This window comes from Bos taurus, chromosome 2, assembly GCF_002263795.3.
Source record: "Bos taurus isolate L1 Dominette 01449 registration number 42190680 breed Hereford chromosome 2, ARS-UCD2.0, whole genome shotgun sequence".
Lineage (NCBI taxonomy): Eukaryota > Metazoa > Chordata > Mammalia > Artiodactyla > Bovidae > Bos > Bos taurus.
This window is the reverse complement of record NC_037329.1, coordinates 24,887,189-24,901,308: the sequence shown is the minus strand read 5'-3', so window position 1 is coordinate 24,901,308 and position 14,120 is coordinate 24,887,189.

The window sequence follows — 14,120 nt, the reverse complement described above, 5'->3', positions numbered from 1 at the left end:
GTGGCCAAAGCATTGGAGCTTCAGCATCAGTCCTTACAATGAATATTCAGGACTGATGTCCTTTTGTTTTATCTCCTTGCAGTCCAAGGGACTCTCAAGAGTCTTCTCCAGCACCACCGGTCAAAAGCATCAATTCTTCGGTGCTCAGCTTTCTTTATGGTTCAACTCTCACATCTGTACTTGACCACTAGAAAAACTCTAGCTTTGACTATACGGATCTTTGTCAGCAAAGTGATGTCTTTGCTTTTTAATATGCTGTCTAGGTTTGTCATAGCTTTCCTTTCAAGTCTGTTTATTCAGATCTTACTATAGGAGGGGAGTCAGCTACCATCATTTCCTCCTAGTCAGGACTCAAAGATGTGTGAAAAGGGAGTGAGGTATATAGAGTGAAAGAAGGACATCTTATGACGGATTTGATCGGTGAGTGTGTCATTGGGGTGGATTTTTGGAAATGGGAGAGGCTTTCTGGTTGACTTTCAAGTAGATAGTGATTCATTCACTGGTACATAACTGGGAGCTTTCCAGTTTGAGCGGGGTCATAGGTTTTCCTATTTCAACTAGAAAGGTATATGGTCCTCAGCTTCAGGATCAGACTCTTGAATAACAATTTCCTCCATTTGGTAAATATTAAGATTGAAATTTGGGCTTCTCTGGTAGCTCAGCTGGTAAATAATTAACCTGCAATACAGAAGACCCTGATTTAATTCCTGGTTGGGAAGAACTCCTAGAGAAGGGATAGGCTACCCAATCCAGTATTCTTAGGCTTCCCTGGTGGCTCAGATGGTAAAGACCCTGCCTTCTATGTGGGAGACCTGGGTTCAATCCCTAGGTCGGGAAGATCCCCTGGAGAAGGGCACGGCAACCCACTCCAGTATTCTTGCCTGGAGAATCCAATGGTCAGAGGAGCCTGGGGGCTACAGTCCATGGGGTCACAAAGAGTCAAACATGACTGAGCAACTGAACACAATGACAAAATGACAAGATTGAAATTTAGCCTGAAGCCTAGTCCAAATCAGTGTCTAATGTGTGCTTATAGCTATTTATATGAACCTATCACATTGAGGCTAAACTGAGACTTGTCACCAATATCCTTCATGTAGAATAAAAGTGAAAGAAAGAAACATAAGCGTTGGATGAACATTGTGCTGGATTAGGTCTGAGATTCCCCTAATGTTAAGATTCTGAGGTGATGTCCCCGTTCTGTGGCTCAGGGACTGGAAGGACTTTGAAACTGGACTGAATCGACTCCAGGGGGCCAGCCCCCAGGTTAGCCCTGGCAACACAGGCGAGCTGATGTCCGGGGGCCACTGAATGGTTTTCCGTCCTCTACCAGGGCCCAGCCGGGGTGCAGGCGGAGAGCTGGAAGCAGCCTTGCCCTTCTCAGCCCAACCCTCTTCTATCAGAGCTCAGACTTCCTCTCAAATCTCTAGCTAAGGGACCTTTGAACAGACAGACTGGAAGATTCTGGGCCCGGTGAACTTATCTAGAACATTCAAATGGAAGAAGGAAAGTAAAAGACAGCTGAGATAAAGGGAGTGGTGACAACTTATTTTTTTCTCCGTTTCATTTTCTTTCTGCACCTGCATTGGCCAACTCTGTTTGTTTGTTTGTTTGTCTTGGCTGCACCACGCAGCATGTGGGATCTTGGTTCCCCAACCAGGAACTGAGTCCATGCCCCTTGCATTGGGAGTGTAAAGTCTTAACCACTAGACTGCCAGGGAAGTCCTGGTAGTAACAACTTTCAAGTGTGACTTTATCCCAAGGGAGCAAAAGAACAAATAACTCAAATGTGTGCATGAGTGTGGAGTAGTGATTATGATTCAGTTCTCATGGTGTAGAAAATCATTCCTTTTTTACCTAGCCTTCTGCTCCCATTTTCTGTCTGTCTGTCTGTCTGTCTGTCTCTCTCTCTCTCTCTCACACACACACACATACACATACACATGTCTTTCCTAACCTGCAGTTTGTCATTTTAAATCAGCATGGAGAACTGCCTACATATTCCTTAGCTTCATTAAAAAGACTTTAAAAATTCTATTTCCACCCTCCATAATTATAGTAAGTGTATGAAGTTATTCTTCTCATTCCCCATACAACTCCTGGGTCCCTGACCTTCCCAAGTGCAAACACTTGACTGATTTCAAGAAGAAAACCCACAGGATCTGCAGGTTGTGAAAATCTTTGATCTTCCTTCAGGGAGGAAGAAAAGAGGGGCCCAGAGGATGTGATGGTCAAGAGCTGTTTTCCTCGGACGATCTGCTAGACCCTTCCTTAGGCAACCCAGTGCATGCCGCCCTGCACTCTTATTTCCAGAGCACTGGCTTGCAAGCAAGTGGGAACTGAGAATCATTATTTCCCTGTCTGTATGCAAATCATCTTTAAAGTTTTCTTGTCTTTGGAAACAATGTCCAATAGGCTTGACCAATACAATGTTATGCTATAAAAAATTATGTCATCAAAAATTATGCTGTAGGTGAGTACTTAATATGGAAAAATATTGTGAAGTAAAATAAACAATATATAAAACAATTATAAATGTGAATGTGCATATATATATACACATATGTGTGTGTGTATATATATAAATGCATATATATTAGTATATAACCAAAAGCATAATATACCAAATAGTTAATTAGTTGATGATGGTTCTCTTTGGGGCAGAGTAGGATAATGGGTGGGTTTCCCAGCTGGCGCTAGTGGCAAAGAACCCGCCTGTCAAAGCAGGAGACATAAGACACTCGGGTTTGATCTCTGGGTCAGGAAGATCCCCTGGAGCAGAGCATGGCAACCCACTCGAATATTCTTACCTGGAGAATCCCATGAACAGAGGAGCTTGGTGGGCTACAGTCCAAAGGGTAGCAAAACGTCAAACATGACTGAATGCAGGCACACGTGGGCATTTAAAATTTACCTATTTTTATTTTACCTGTATTTCCTATAATTAACATGCGCTGCTTTTGTACTAAGATTAACATTTACAAGTACTTAAAATTATGTATTGTCAGAAATCCATCGGCCTGGTTGACATTATCCAAATCTTGGTTTAATCTATTTAACAAGAAATCGGAGACAATATTTTAAAAAGTAAAATAAATGCTTTCTTAACCCCAGGAAAGAGGAACCGAAGCATCCGCTAAGAGCCCAACTTGGTCAGACAGGAGACTGGCCCGTGGGTCCTCTTACTTTGCAGCACTCTTGACCCCAGATCCCCAGGGCATAAACATTCATAAGTTTGCAAAGGTAATGCAAATTACAAGAAGCTGGGTAGTGCAGAAGCGTGAGAACTGGATAAAACAGGATGATCTGGATTCTGGTAAGAACTCTAACATTGTCCATGAGTGGAGCCTCAAACAAGTCACTTGATCTCTCCATTCTCTCCCAAAACAGGTCCTTCTTATTCACTCACCAATTGCTTATTGAAGACCTCCTCTGTGCACAGGCACCGCCCTAGGCTCAAGCTAGAATGCTGTGAGTCTCTGTTATTTTACAAACTGTACTCAGTTTACACCATCATTTCCATCTTTCTGTAGCAGAATCATCTAGAATTCTCAAGGCTTAAGGGTGGCAATGGCAACCTACTCCAGTACTCTTGCCTGGAAAATCCCATGGACGGAGGAGCCTGGTAGGCTGCAGTCCATGGGGTCGCTAAGAGTCAGACACAACTGAGCGACTTCACTTTCACTTTTCACTTTCATGTATTGGAGAAGGAAATGGCAACCCACTCCAGTGTTCTTGCCTGGAGAGTCCCAGGGACGGGGGAGCCTGGTGGGCTGCCGTCTACGGGGTCGCACAGAGTCCGACACGACTGAAGCGACTTAGCAGCAGCAGCAGCAGCAAGGGTGGAGTAAAACTTTGTAATCTAGGTATTGAGGACTCTAGAAATGAGACAAAGTGAGTGGTGCTTGTAAAGGTGACAGAAAAGATAAAACTAGGGTAAGGAATAAATGGGGGAAAGAGTTAGAGATGGACCAGAATCAAATCCATGTGGCTCACAACAGCTTGGAGGAAGGGAGCAAAAGGGAGAAACTCTGAGCCAAAGCAATGGGGAAAATAGTAGATCCTGGTGATAAATTCCTAAGCAAGATTGTCTAAATGCCTTACTTTCCTTGAAGTACAATACGTTATTCTTTTAAGGCAACCACAATCTGAACCAAACAATGCTGATTGTGTTTGCTATTGCTGTGGGAGAGGGAGAGATTAAGCTAAATATCTTTGTCCTTGGAGATTTAATACTGTACCTAATGGTTAAGATTGTAGATTTTGACCAATTTAGGGAATATGAGCCAAAATCAATAAGCACTGGTGTTTTGTTCCAGAAAAACTACACAGACAAAACATGATCATTAAGGACATAATAGTGTCAGGGAAAGTTATTTTTATTTCTCAGAAGATATTTAGTTACATTGCTGGACACAACACTTTATTTAATATATCATCATTTGATTGTTTTTCCTCATTGCAAAACAACAGGCTTGCCAGGAAAATTCAAAGGCCTATCAGCAATAAACAACTGGGAAACTAGCTGGAACACACTCACATAAGGACGTGCGCTTGTGTTCAAACGCAAACACACAGACAAAGGTAAATGCCGTTTAAGATAAAGAAACACGAGGTATTTGTCAAGGAAAACTGATCACTCATCAAAATTTAACTTTGAGACCAAGAATGCCAATGGGCAAAAGTTGGTGACCATATTCGCTCTTTATATCCAAAAAGCCCAATATCATGTTATATTAAAGGGCTCCCCTGTGTTCAGTTACTTAGCAAATATGGATGGAGCCGGTGCATTGCACGTCAAACTAGAGAGTGGTTGATAGAAGTGTAGAACTTGGTTAGGTGCTCTGAAGTCAGGACCGAAGATGTTTTTGGCCATTATGACAGTTTGATTCTCTAAAAGAACAATTTTAACACGTCATTAAAAGAAGCTGACCAGGGGTAAAGAATTCGCCTGCCAGTGCAGGAGACATGGGTTTGATCCCTGGTCCAGGGAGATTCCACATGCCTTGGAGCAGCTAAGACTGTTCGGCACAACTGTTGAGCCTGTGCTCTGGAGCCTGGGAGCCGGAACAACTGAAATCCCAGCGCCCAGAACCCATGCCCCACAACAAGAGAAGTCACCACAATGAGAAGCCCAAGCATCGCAAACAGAGAGTAGCCTCCACTTGCCACAACTAGAGAAAAGTCCATGCAGCAATGAAGGCCCAGCACCGCCAAAAATAACCATCTAAATAAAGAAAAATTATATTAAAAAAGAACACTAACAGCAGAATAAATTCTTGTTTCATTACACACAAAAAATAATCAAGTTCCTTGATTCATAACCCATATGGCTGGTGGGTTATTATCTTTGTGTTAAGAAGCTAGAAAAGTTCAACTGAAATCATCTTAATGTTCACTCAATTAACAATTGAAATCATATGAAACCAGAAATGTGCCATTTGAGAATTTTCGCAGATATTACATGCATGAACTAGTGCTCTGTGTATATTCTAACATTATTGGAGTATTTTATGTGTGCAAAGGCCTACTAGAAAGTTTTTGCCATGGCCTCCCTCTCCTTCACACATCTACACCTCTGCTTTCCTAGGTGAAGCGTAGCATTATAGCACTTTACAGATTGTACATGAGGTATTTTGCAATTAACTATGGAGAGTACACTCTATGGTTCTAAATATTATCACTTACTAATTGTAAGAGCTTCAGCAAATCCGTCTCTGAAGTCTCTTTTGCATCTGCAAAATGGTGTTAAGGATGCCATTTTATAGGTGGTTTTAAAGCAAGCCCTCAAATTGACACTCCTCCCAGCAATAGGTGGGCTTCCCTGCTGGCTCAGACAGTGAAGAATCTGCCTGCAATGTGGAAGACTCAGGTTCGATCCCTGGGTCGGGAAGATCTCTTGGAGAAGAGAATAGTTAATCACTCCAGTATTCTTGCCTAGAAAATCCCGTGGACAGAGGAGCCTGATGGGCTACAGTCCATGGGTTGCAAACAGTCAGACATGACTGAGCAACTAACACTACTTTTCCAGGAATAGGTGAAGTCCAATTCCCCTCCACTTATACATGGCCCAGACTCAGTGACTCATGTCTAAAGAATGGAATGTGGCAGAAATAATACTAAGTGACTTCGGAGTTTTCCTCTGCCTCCCTCTCTTGGAATGCTTGTTCTTGGATATCTTCACCATTTAGTGACAAAGCCAAGCTGTTGCAGGGAAAGTTCACACGCAGGTCACACGTTGTCAAGTGTAGGTATTCCAGCAACGGTTAACAATGAGCTCCCAGCAGACAGCCAGTGTTAGCCACTAGACAGATCAGTGAGTGAGTTTTCGGGTGATCTAGCCACTAATTCTTGAGGTGGCCCAGCTGACACTGAGTTCAGCAGAGAGAAACTATCCTCTAAGTTCTTCCGAAATTGTAGATTAATATCATTGCTGTTTCAAGTCATGAAAGTTTTGGGTGGTTTGTATTGTAGCAACAGATAACTAGAACAGGTTTTGGTATCATGACAAAAAAAAAGTGAAAATATATGGCAACGACTTCGAGATTGGGCAGGAATTTGGGAGGGTCTTCAAGAGACCATTCGAGGGAACCTCATGGTTCTTGAAGATGTTATTGGTTAGGGCTGACAGGAAAGTGAGGAAATGTTACTTGGGGGAAATGTATAGTGACTGAAAGTTTGGCGACACTTACGGTAACATGGAAGATAGAAAATACACCAAATTACCTGAATGACCTAAGGAGATTTTCAGGAAGAGAATTGAAGAATTGAAGAATTGCTGCCTGGTTGTTCTTACTACAATAAAATGCAAGAGGAGAGAGAAACTAAAGAAAGAACTGTTAAATATCTAGCAAACAGGAATTGCTAGGTTAACAGTTTCTTCTTCCTCACCTCTCCTTTTAGCAAAAGTGGCTTCCTGTGAAGATCAAATCTGGAGCATGGTCATGAAACACGGCCCGGAGATAAGCCAGGGGTGTGACTATGGAGCTCTTTGTTAAGACTTCAGGCAGTTTTGTTTTGTTTTTTTGAGATTTGTGAGTTAAGTTTTATTTGGGGCAAAATGAGGACTGCAGCCTGGAAGGCAGCACCTCAGATAGCTCTGAGAGACTGCTCCAAAAAGGCGGTCAGGTAAAGACCTCAGGTAGTTTTAAGGTGTTGCTTCCTACATACTTTCAAGTGTACGAAAGACCTGCAGACCATAAGGATGTTCTCAGACAGCAGTTTGGGATACACTAAGGTAGAGACAGGTGAAATGAGATTTGTGGGTATGACTTTTGCTAAATGGAGTTGGTTATAAATTGATTGGTAAGAAGCCTACATTTAAAAAAAAAATTATAATCAGCTTAGGCCAAAAGAGACATTCAGGCCTTCGAATCCTCAAAGGGCAAGAAGCAGTCTACGAGGAGACTTCCCTAGTAAAAAATCTGCCTGCCAAGGCAGGGGACACAGGTCGGATCCCTGGTCTGGGAAGATCCCACATGCCACCAGACAGCTAAGCCTGTGCACCACAACTTCTGGGCCCACTTTCTAGAGCCGGTTCTCCACAGCAAGAGAAGCTCCAGCAATGAGAAGCCTGTGCACCGCAACAAAGAGTAGCCTCTGCTCGCAGAAAGGAAGACCAAAAAAAAATAAATAAATAGACTTTAAAAAAAAATGAATCAGCTGTCTAAGAGAACTACTCAGCTGCAAAGATGAGCTAAAATAATGACTCAGAGGGTGCAATTGAGTCCAGCTATCGCGAACGACTTCTAGAAAGTAAGACTGAGGGAACTGGCAGCACAGGCTCATGCGATTTCAGAATGGCTGTGGGCCAGGGACTGCTGTGTGCTTCCCGTTTTGAACATCAGTGTCCGTTGCTTGACCCACCTCTGTGTATTGGGTGTGGTGGGCAGACAGCTTTTCTCTTGGTTCACAGATCTTCAGACTGGGAGGAGTTACACTCGGGGGACAGAACCCAAAGAGCCTCAACCATCCCGGGACCTGATCACGGACCTAAAACCTGATGCTACCATAGGGACAATGTTTGAAGGATCTAGAAAGGGGGGAGGGAGTATATCGTACATGTAGTGGGAAATGTAAATAATTCATGTCCAATGGGCAGATTGTGAGGTCTCAAAACATGTTTGCAAATTCTTTGATATCCTTCCCAACCAAAGATAGAGCCTAATTCCCCTTCTCTTGAAAATGACTCAACTCTATGGCTTTCTTCTAACAAATATTAACACAACATGGCAGAAGTGATCCTGTATAACTTCTCAAGACCACAAAAGGGGAGGCAGTTTTGCCTTGTTTCTTTTCATGTTTGCCTTTGGAACCCAGCTCCCCTTGTGGGAGGCGGCCGGGCAGCCACAGGGAAGGGCTGTGTGGAGGTGCGCTGGTCACAGCTCAGCTGCAGTCCCGGCTCCCAGCCAGCATCACCCGCAACCTATGACTAAGCAAGTCTGCAGGTGGTCCCACCACCAGTCTAGCCACCCCCAGATATGCCGCGGGAAGTGAAGACAGACTGTCCTTGCCAAGCCCTACCCAAATTACAAATCCACAAGGAAAATAAAAGCAACCATTGTTTTAAGGCACCAAGTTTTGAGGTACTTTGTTATGTGGCCATAGACAACTGGAAGTTGTTGTAAAAATGTTACTGGATGGTTACTAGAAATATCCGCATATGTGAATATAACCTTGAACCAATTACAGGGTTTTAGGCACTATAAATTACAATTTCTTTATGGTCCTCAGCTTTATCACTTACTAACTGTGGGATCTTTAGTAAGTCGGTCTCCTGAGCTTCCGTTTCTGCAACTTTAAAATGGAGATGAAAATACTTGTCTTAAAAAAATTATTTATGAAGATTATATAGCAACAAAGAAAATGATATATTATTATAAGTTATAAAATTAGATTGAAATGATTACAACTGTAAAACTGTGCATATGAGAAATAGATTAGAGTAGTGGGCTTAAAAGTAATTTTCCCGTACATTTTCAAATTTCCATAAGATTATTTACTTTAGTAATAAAAAAGGAAAAAGTAAGTATTTTTAAAAATCCCACTCTGCACTTCAAGTCCAAACTGAGGGAGTGAGCCAGTAGCTATTTCTTCTCAACCTCCCTGCCAGTTAAGTCAGGTAAATGGTTTGGAAGAGGAACAGGAACAAAATGCCTTCCTGTCCCTTTGAGTTTTGGGGTCAAGAGAGGATTGACTGGGAGTTCCCAGGTGGCGCAAGTGGTAAAGAATCTGCCTGTCAGTGCAGGAGATATGAGACGTGGTTCAATCCCTGGGTCAGGAAAATCCCCTGGAGGAGAGCATGGCAACCCACTGCAGTATTCTTGCCTGGAGAATCCCATGGACAGAGGAGTCTGGTGGGCTGCAGTCCATAGGGTCGCAAAGAGTCGAATGCGACTGAAGTGACCTAGCATGCGCGCATGCAGGGGACTGACTCCAGAACCCAGATTTCTTGCCTCCCCAGCTAGTGTGCCATTGCTTCCACCTGTAACCTCGCAGGACCAGTTTTCACCTATTCGGGCTGAGCTTTAGAACCAATGCCACACAAAATGCCTTTTATTTAAATAACCAGAAGTCCCAGTCACCTGAGTTTAGAGACATGTAATCCAACTATCAGGAGTTAGTCAAAATGTGTGGGTTGGAAACCTGCCTCCACCACATAATATCTGGAGGCTTTGCACATGTAGGTAATGATCTTGGGAGAAGATCATCCGGGATTATAGGATTGGTCCTAAATCCAATGACACAGACATAGGACAGAAGGCCATGTGAAGGTGGAGACAGACTGCAGTGGTGGAGCCACGAACCGAGGAGCGTCTGAAGCTGTTAGAAGCTGGAGGAGGCAGGGAACGAACAGATGCTTCCTTCGTGTCCCGAGGGAGGGAAAGCCCTGAGGATATCTTGATTACAGCTTCTAGCTCCCAGAACTGTGAGAGAATGAATTTCTATTGTTTTAAGACACCAATTTATGCCAACTTGTTACAGTAGCCCTAGGAAGGCAATGCAATGGCTGAATCTCACAAATCATAACATTGAAGGAAAAAAGATTCAAGTTACAGAAAAAAAAGCCATTTAAACACAGTTTTTAAAACGTGAAAACACACTATATATGTACATATACATGTATAGAAAACACTATATATCTCTGTATACAAAGCATAAAGAGACAAATGGGAAGGACAGACACCAAATTCAGGGGTTCATGGGAGTGGAGAGTGTGAAGTGGTGGGAAGGAAGAGCACGCAGTGGTGGTTCATAGAGGTTCCCCCATGTTGATTACATTGTGTTTCTTAAGCTGTAGCCCAGGTGGCTCAGAGGGTAAAGAGTCTGCCTGCAATGTGGGAGACCCAGGTTTGATCCCTGGGTTGGGAAGATCCCCTGGAAAAGGAAATGGCAATCCACTCCAGTCTTCTTGCCTGGAGAATTCCCACGGACAGAGGAGCCTAGTGGGCTATAGTCCATGGGGTCTCAAAGAGTTGGACACGACTGAACGACTTCACTTCCCTTCTTAAGCTGAGTGGTGGGGTCAGCCATGATCAATTTCATATTTTTATTGTGTAGGACTTAACTATTAATAATAATTAATATTTAAATAAAATTTAAAAGGAAAAAAAGAAAAAGAATAGGAAGGAATTTCCATGATGGCACCTTGAAGGTGGATGTTTCTTTCTTGAATAACATATAACCTTTCATATGTCAGCTAGAACAACATGATTCAGTGTGTATGTATCTCTGGATGTTTAATAAGCAGGTGAAAATCACTTTGTTAATATTCGGTGTTCTGATGTCATTTATAATTGGAAAAACACCTGTACAGTGCCGACTCTGATTACTCCCTGTGGATATTTCTTAGCTAAAAATTAATATATCATACTTTCTAGAATGACAGACTATGAGCTGGAATAAGAGAAAACAGTAATTTATAAGATGGAGTAATTACTGGAGGATCTAGGTACTATTTACTGACTTTCTTCTTTGTTCCCAAGCCAACAAAATTATTGAGTCCACATTCCCAGAGACTTTTGTTAGTCTTAATCTTAGGTTGTCTATCAAAAACAATATCGTGGATTAATAAACACCACAAACCCATAATAAACCACACAGGCTTTTCGGCTTCCAACGTAGTAAGTGAGCTCAGCTGAAGCATTATAAAAGTGTCAGTGACTAGCTGGGTTGTGGAGCTCTTGCTCCCTTGGGTGGCCAAGGCTGCCTCTCTGGCTGCACTATCTGAACTGCCCACGAGGTGGCAGCAACTGCACGACTGTCAACCTGCGGGCTCCAAGGGCAACCAAGGCCGCCCTTGACTACTCACCACCAACAGGGAGGACTTGTGGTTTCAGTCAGATTTGGTTGTTTCTTTTAGTGCTGGGATTTAGAAAAACACCGTAACCATTTTCCATTAAAAATTACTAAAATATTCAGAGAAATAGTCTTCTATACAATTTGCATTTTAGTAGCTCAGTGGATAGAGAATCTGCCTGCAATGCAGGAGACCTGGGTTCAATACCTGGATTGGGAAGATTCCCTGGAAAAGGAAATGGCAACCCACTCCAGTATTCTTGCCTGGAGAATCCCATGGACAGAGGAGCCCTGCAGGCTACAGTCCATAGGGTCGCAAGAGTCAGACACGACTTAGCAGCTAAGCTACCAGAATTGTTTGACAGTAGGTAAATTACAGCTGGTTCCAGTGGACTCTTCTTGTAGAACACTATTGCTAAAATCCAAATTCAGCTGGGATATGTCACACCAAGTCTCCGGTTGTCTTAACTCAGCAGCTCTGAACCCCTTAGCACCTAAGCCCCCCAAAGTGTTACCAATTTAAGTCTTGTGGACCCTGCTCAGACCCTAGTCTGGCCATGGCCCTCTGCCTGTGTGGGGAAATTTCTTTTCCTGTTAGGGTTGGTGCAGCTGAAAATAAAACCAAAGCTGAGACTGAAGCAGTGCAAGCTTTATTCAATGGCCAGAGAATGGAGAAGTGGGAACTTTGTTCACAAATGAACTTCTCGCACTCCTGGCAAGAAGGATTTGATTTTAGAGTGAAAACAGGGAGGAGTGAAGCTGATGACGGGGAGGTACACGAGGTAGTTTTCCAGGGAAGGGGCAGGGCTGTCTGAGGAAGAGGGGTGCCACCCTCTTTTTATCCTTTTTTGGTCCTTTACTTCCAGTTTTGGTGCCACACCCGGAAGTGTGTCATTTAACATGCTAATGTAGTGAAATCAGCATGTAATGAGACTCAGGATCTGTTGAGGGTCAGATTCATTGCCATCTTGGTTCCAGTTGGTTCCATCTGGTTTTTGTTTTTCTCTTCCTATAGCTTCCTTTCTTATTTTCAGACTCTCTGACTTACAGATTTATATTGGCTCCTGTTAAAGATGGGGGTTGCTGAGTTTTGAGCAAGGATCTGGTGACAGCTCTGGCAACAAAATGATGATCATGACAGAGGTCCTCAGAAATCTCTGAGCTGACAGAACCTAATGTTCAATGTAAAGTAAGACTCTTGCACATCCCTCAGATATAAACTAAGTATGCTTGAGCTGTGTTTAAAGAAAAAGAACCGTGAACTAGAAAAACGCCTTCTCAAAGCTGAACATAAATTTGGAACACTAGGAACCACGTGGTGATGGAAGGAAGAACAGTGGCTTCAGCTTCTGGGAATCCAGATTTGAGCCCTCTCCATAAAGAACCGTGAGATCTGAGCCATCCCCTCCATGCGATGGACTTGATACCTCTCCGACTGACCTTCTGGGTTACTGTGGGACTCACAGGGGACAAAATAGTCTAGATGTTCACCAAATGTTTGTTGCATATTGCTAAATAAAATGGTAGTGGGAGGATTTTAAAAACCATACTTTAATAAACAACCTAAAATATATAACCCTAGGGTTTCATAACTGAAACACATAATGTAGTAAGTTGTTTTCATAAATGAACTAACCATGAATATCCTTCCATCCAGTTGAGTGGTTCTCAACTCTGAGGAGACTTTTAAAATTCCAAGTGCCAAGGGGTATTGGGGCAGAAACCAGCTCTTTTTTGTTGTTGTTTGTTTTGAAGCTCCCCAGGTGACAACAATATGTAGCCAAGATGAAAACCCATGGCTCTAGTGCAAAAGTAAGTCAGTGTCAATATTGAATATTGGCTCTAGTTGATTCAAAGCAGAAATGAGTGTCCACTTGAAAAAAAAAAAAATTCTATCATTTATAGCCAGAAATACAGGATTCTGTCCTTTGGTTATAACACTTACTTTTTCTCTTTGTACAAAATGAACATTGCTTTGATGCAGAAAATGTGAAAAGTGCAGTGAAAAAAAAATCACTTTAAATCTGTAACCATTGCTAACACATTGGAGTATGTTCTTTCAGTTTTTCTTGTTGCGCATATGAAAGTGAAGTTGTTCAGTCCTGTCCGACTCTTATGCGACCCCATAGACTGTAGCCTACCAGGCTCCTCTGTCCATGGTATTTTCCAGGCAATAGTACTGGAGTGGATTGCCATTTCCTTCTCCAGGGGATCTTCCCAACCCAGGGCTCGAACCTGGGTCTGCCGTATTGTAGGCAGACGCTTTACCATCTGAGCCACTGTTTAAAACATGAAAATGGAATCAGGCCATATTTTGTAGTCAGCTTTGTTCATTTAGGAATATGATGTGGGTATTTTCCCAAGCCAATAAACTTTCTCCTGTGACATGATTTTTAATAGCTACTTTGCAGCTATTAGATGCACCATAACTTCTTTAATTTCTTGTTGATTAACATTATATTCTTTTCAATTATTATTAAAAATATTACAATGAATTTCTGAAATATGGGGGCGTTGCACAAAGCTCTGATAATTTCTTTAAACGATTACCCCACCTTTCATCTTTACTCCTGACTGGTTTGGACAGGCTTTTTTAGATGAATCAACAAAGATGAGCTTCTTGGAAGTGCTGATACCAATGACTGACCTCCACATTCCATAAGTGCTTCTAAAACAGCTGGATCTCTTAGCCAATACCATCAGATAGGGCAGCTCAGAAAGAGCTGAACATACAATAGATCAATGGTTCTTAAAGTTAAATGTGCCTACAAATCACCTATCACATGCAGAGCCTGTCAAAATGCAGATCTAGGGTGTAGCGG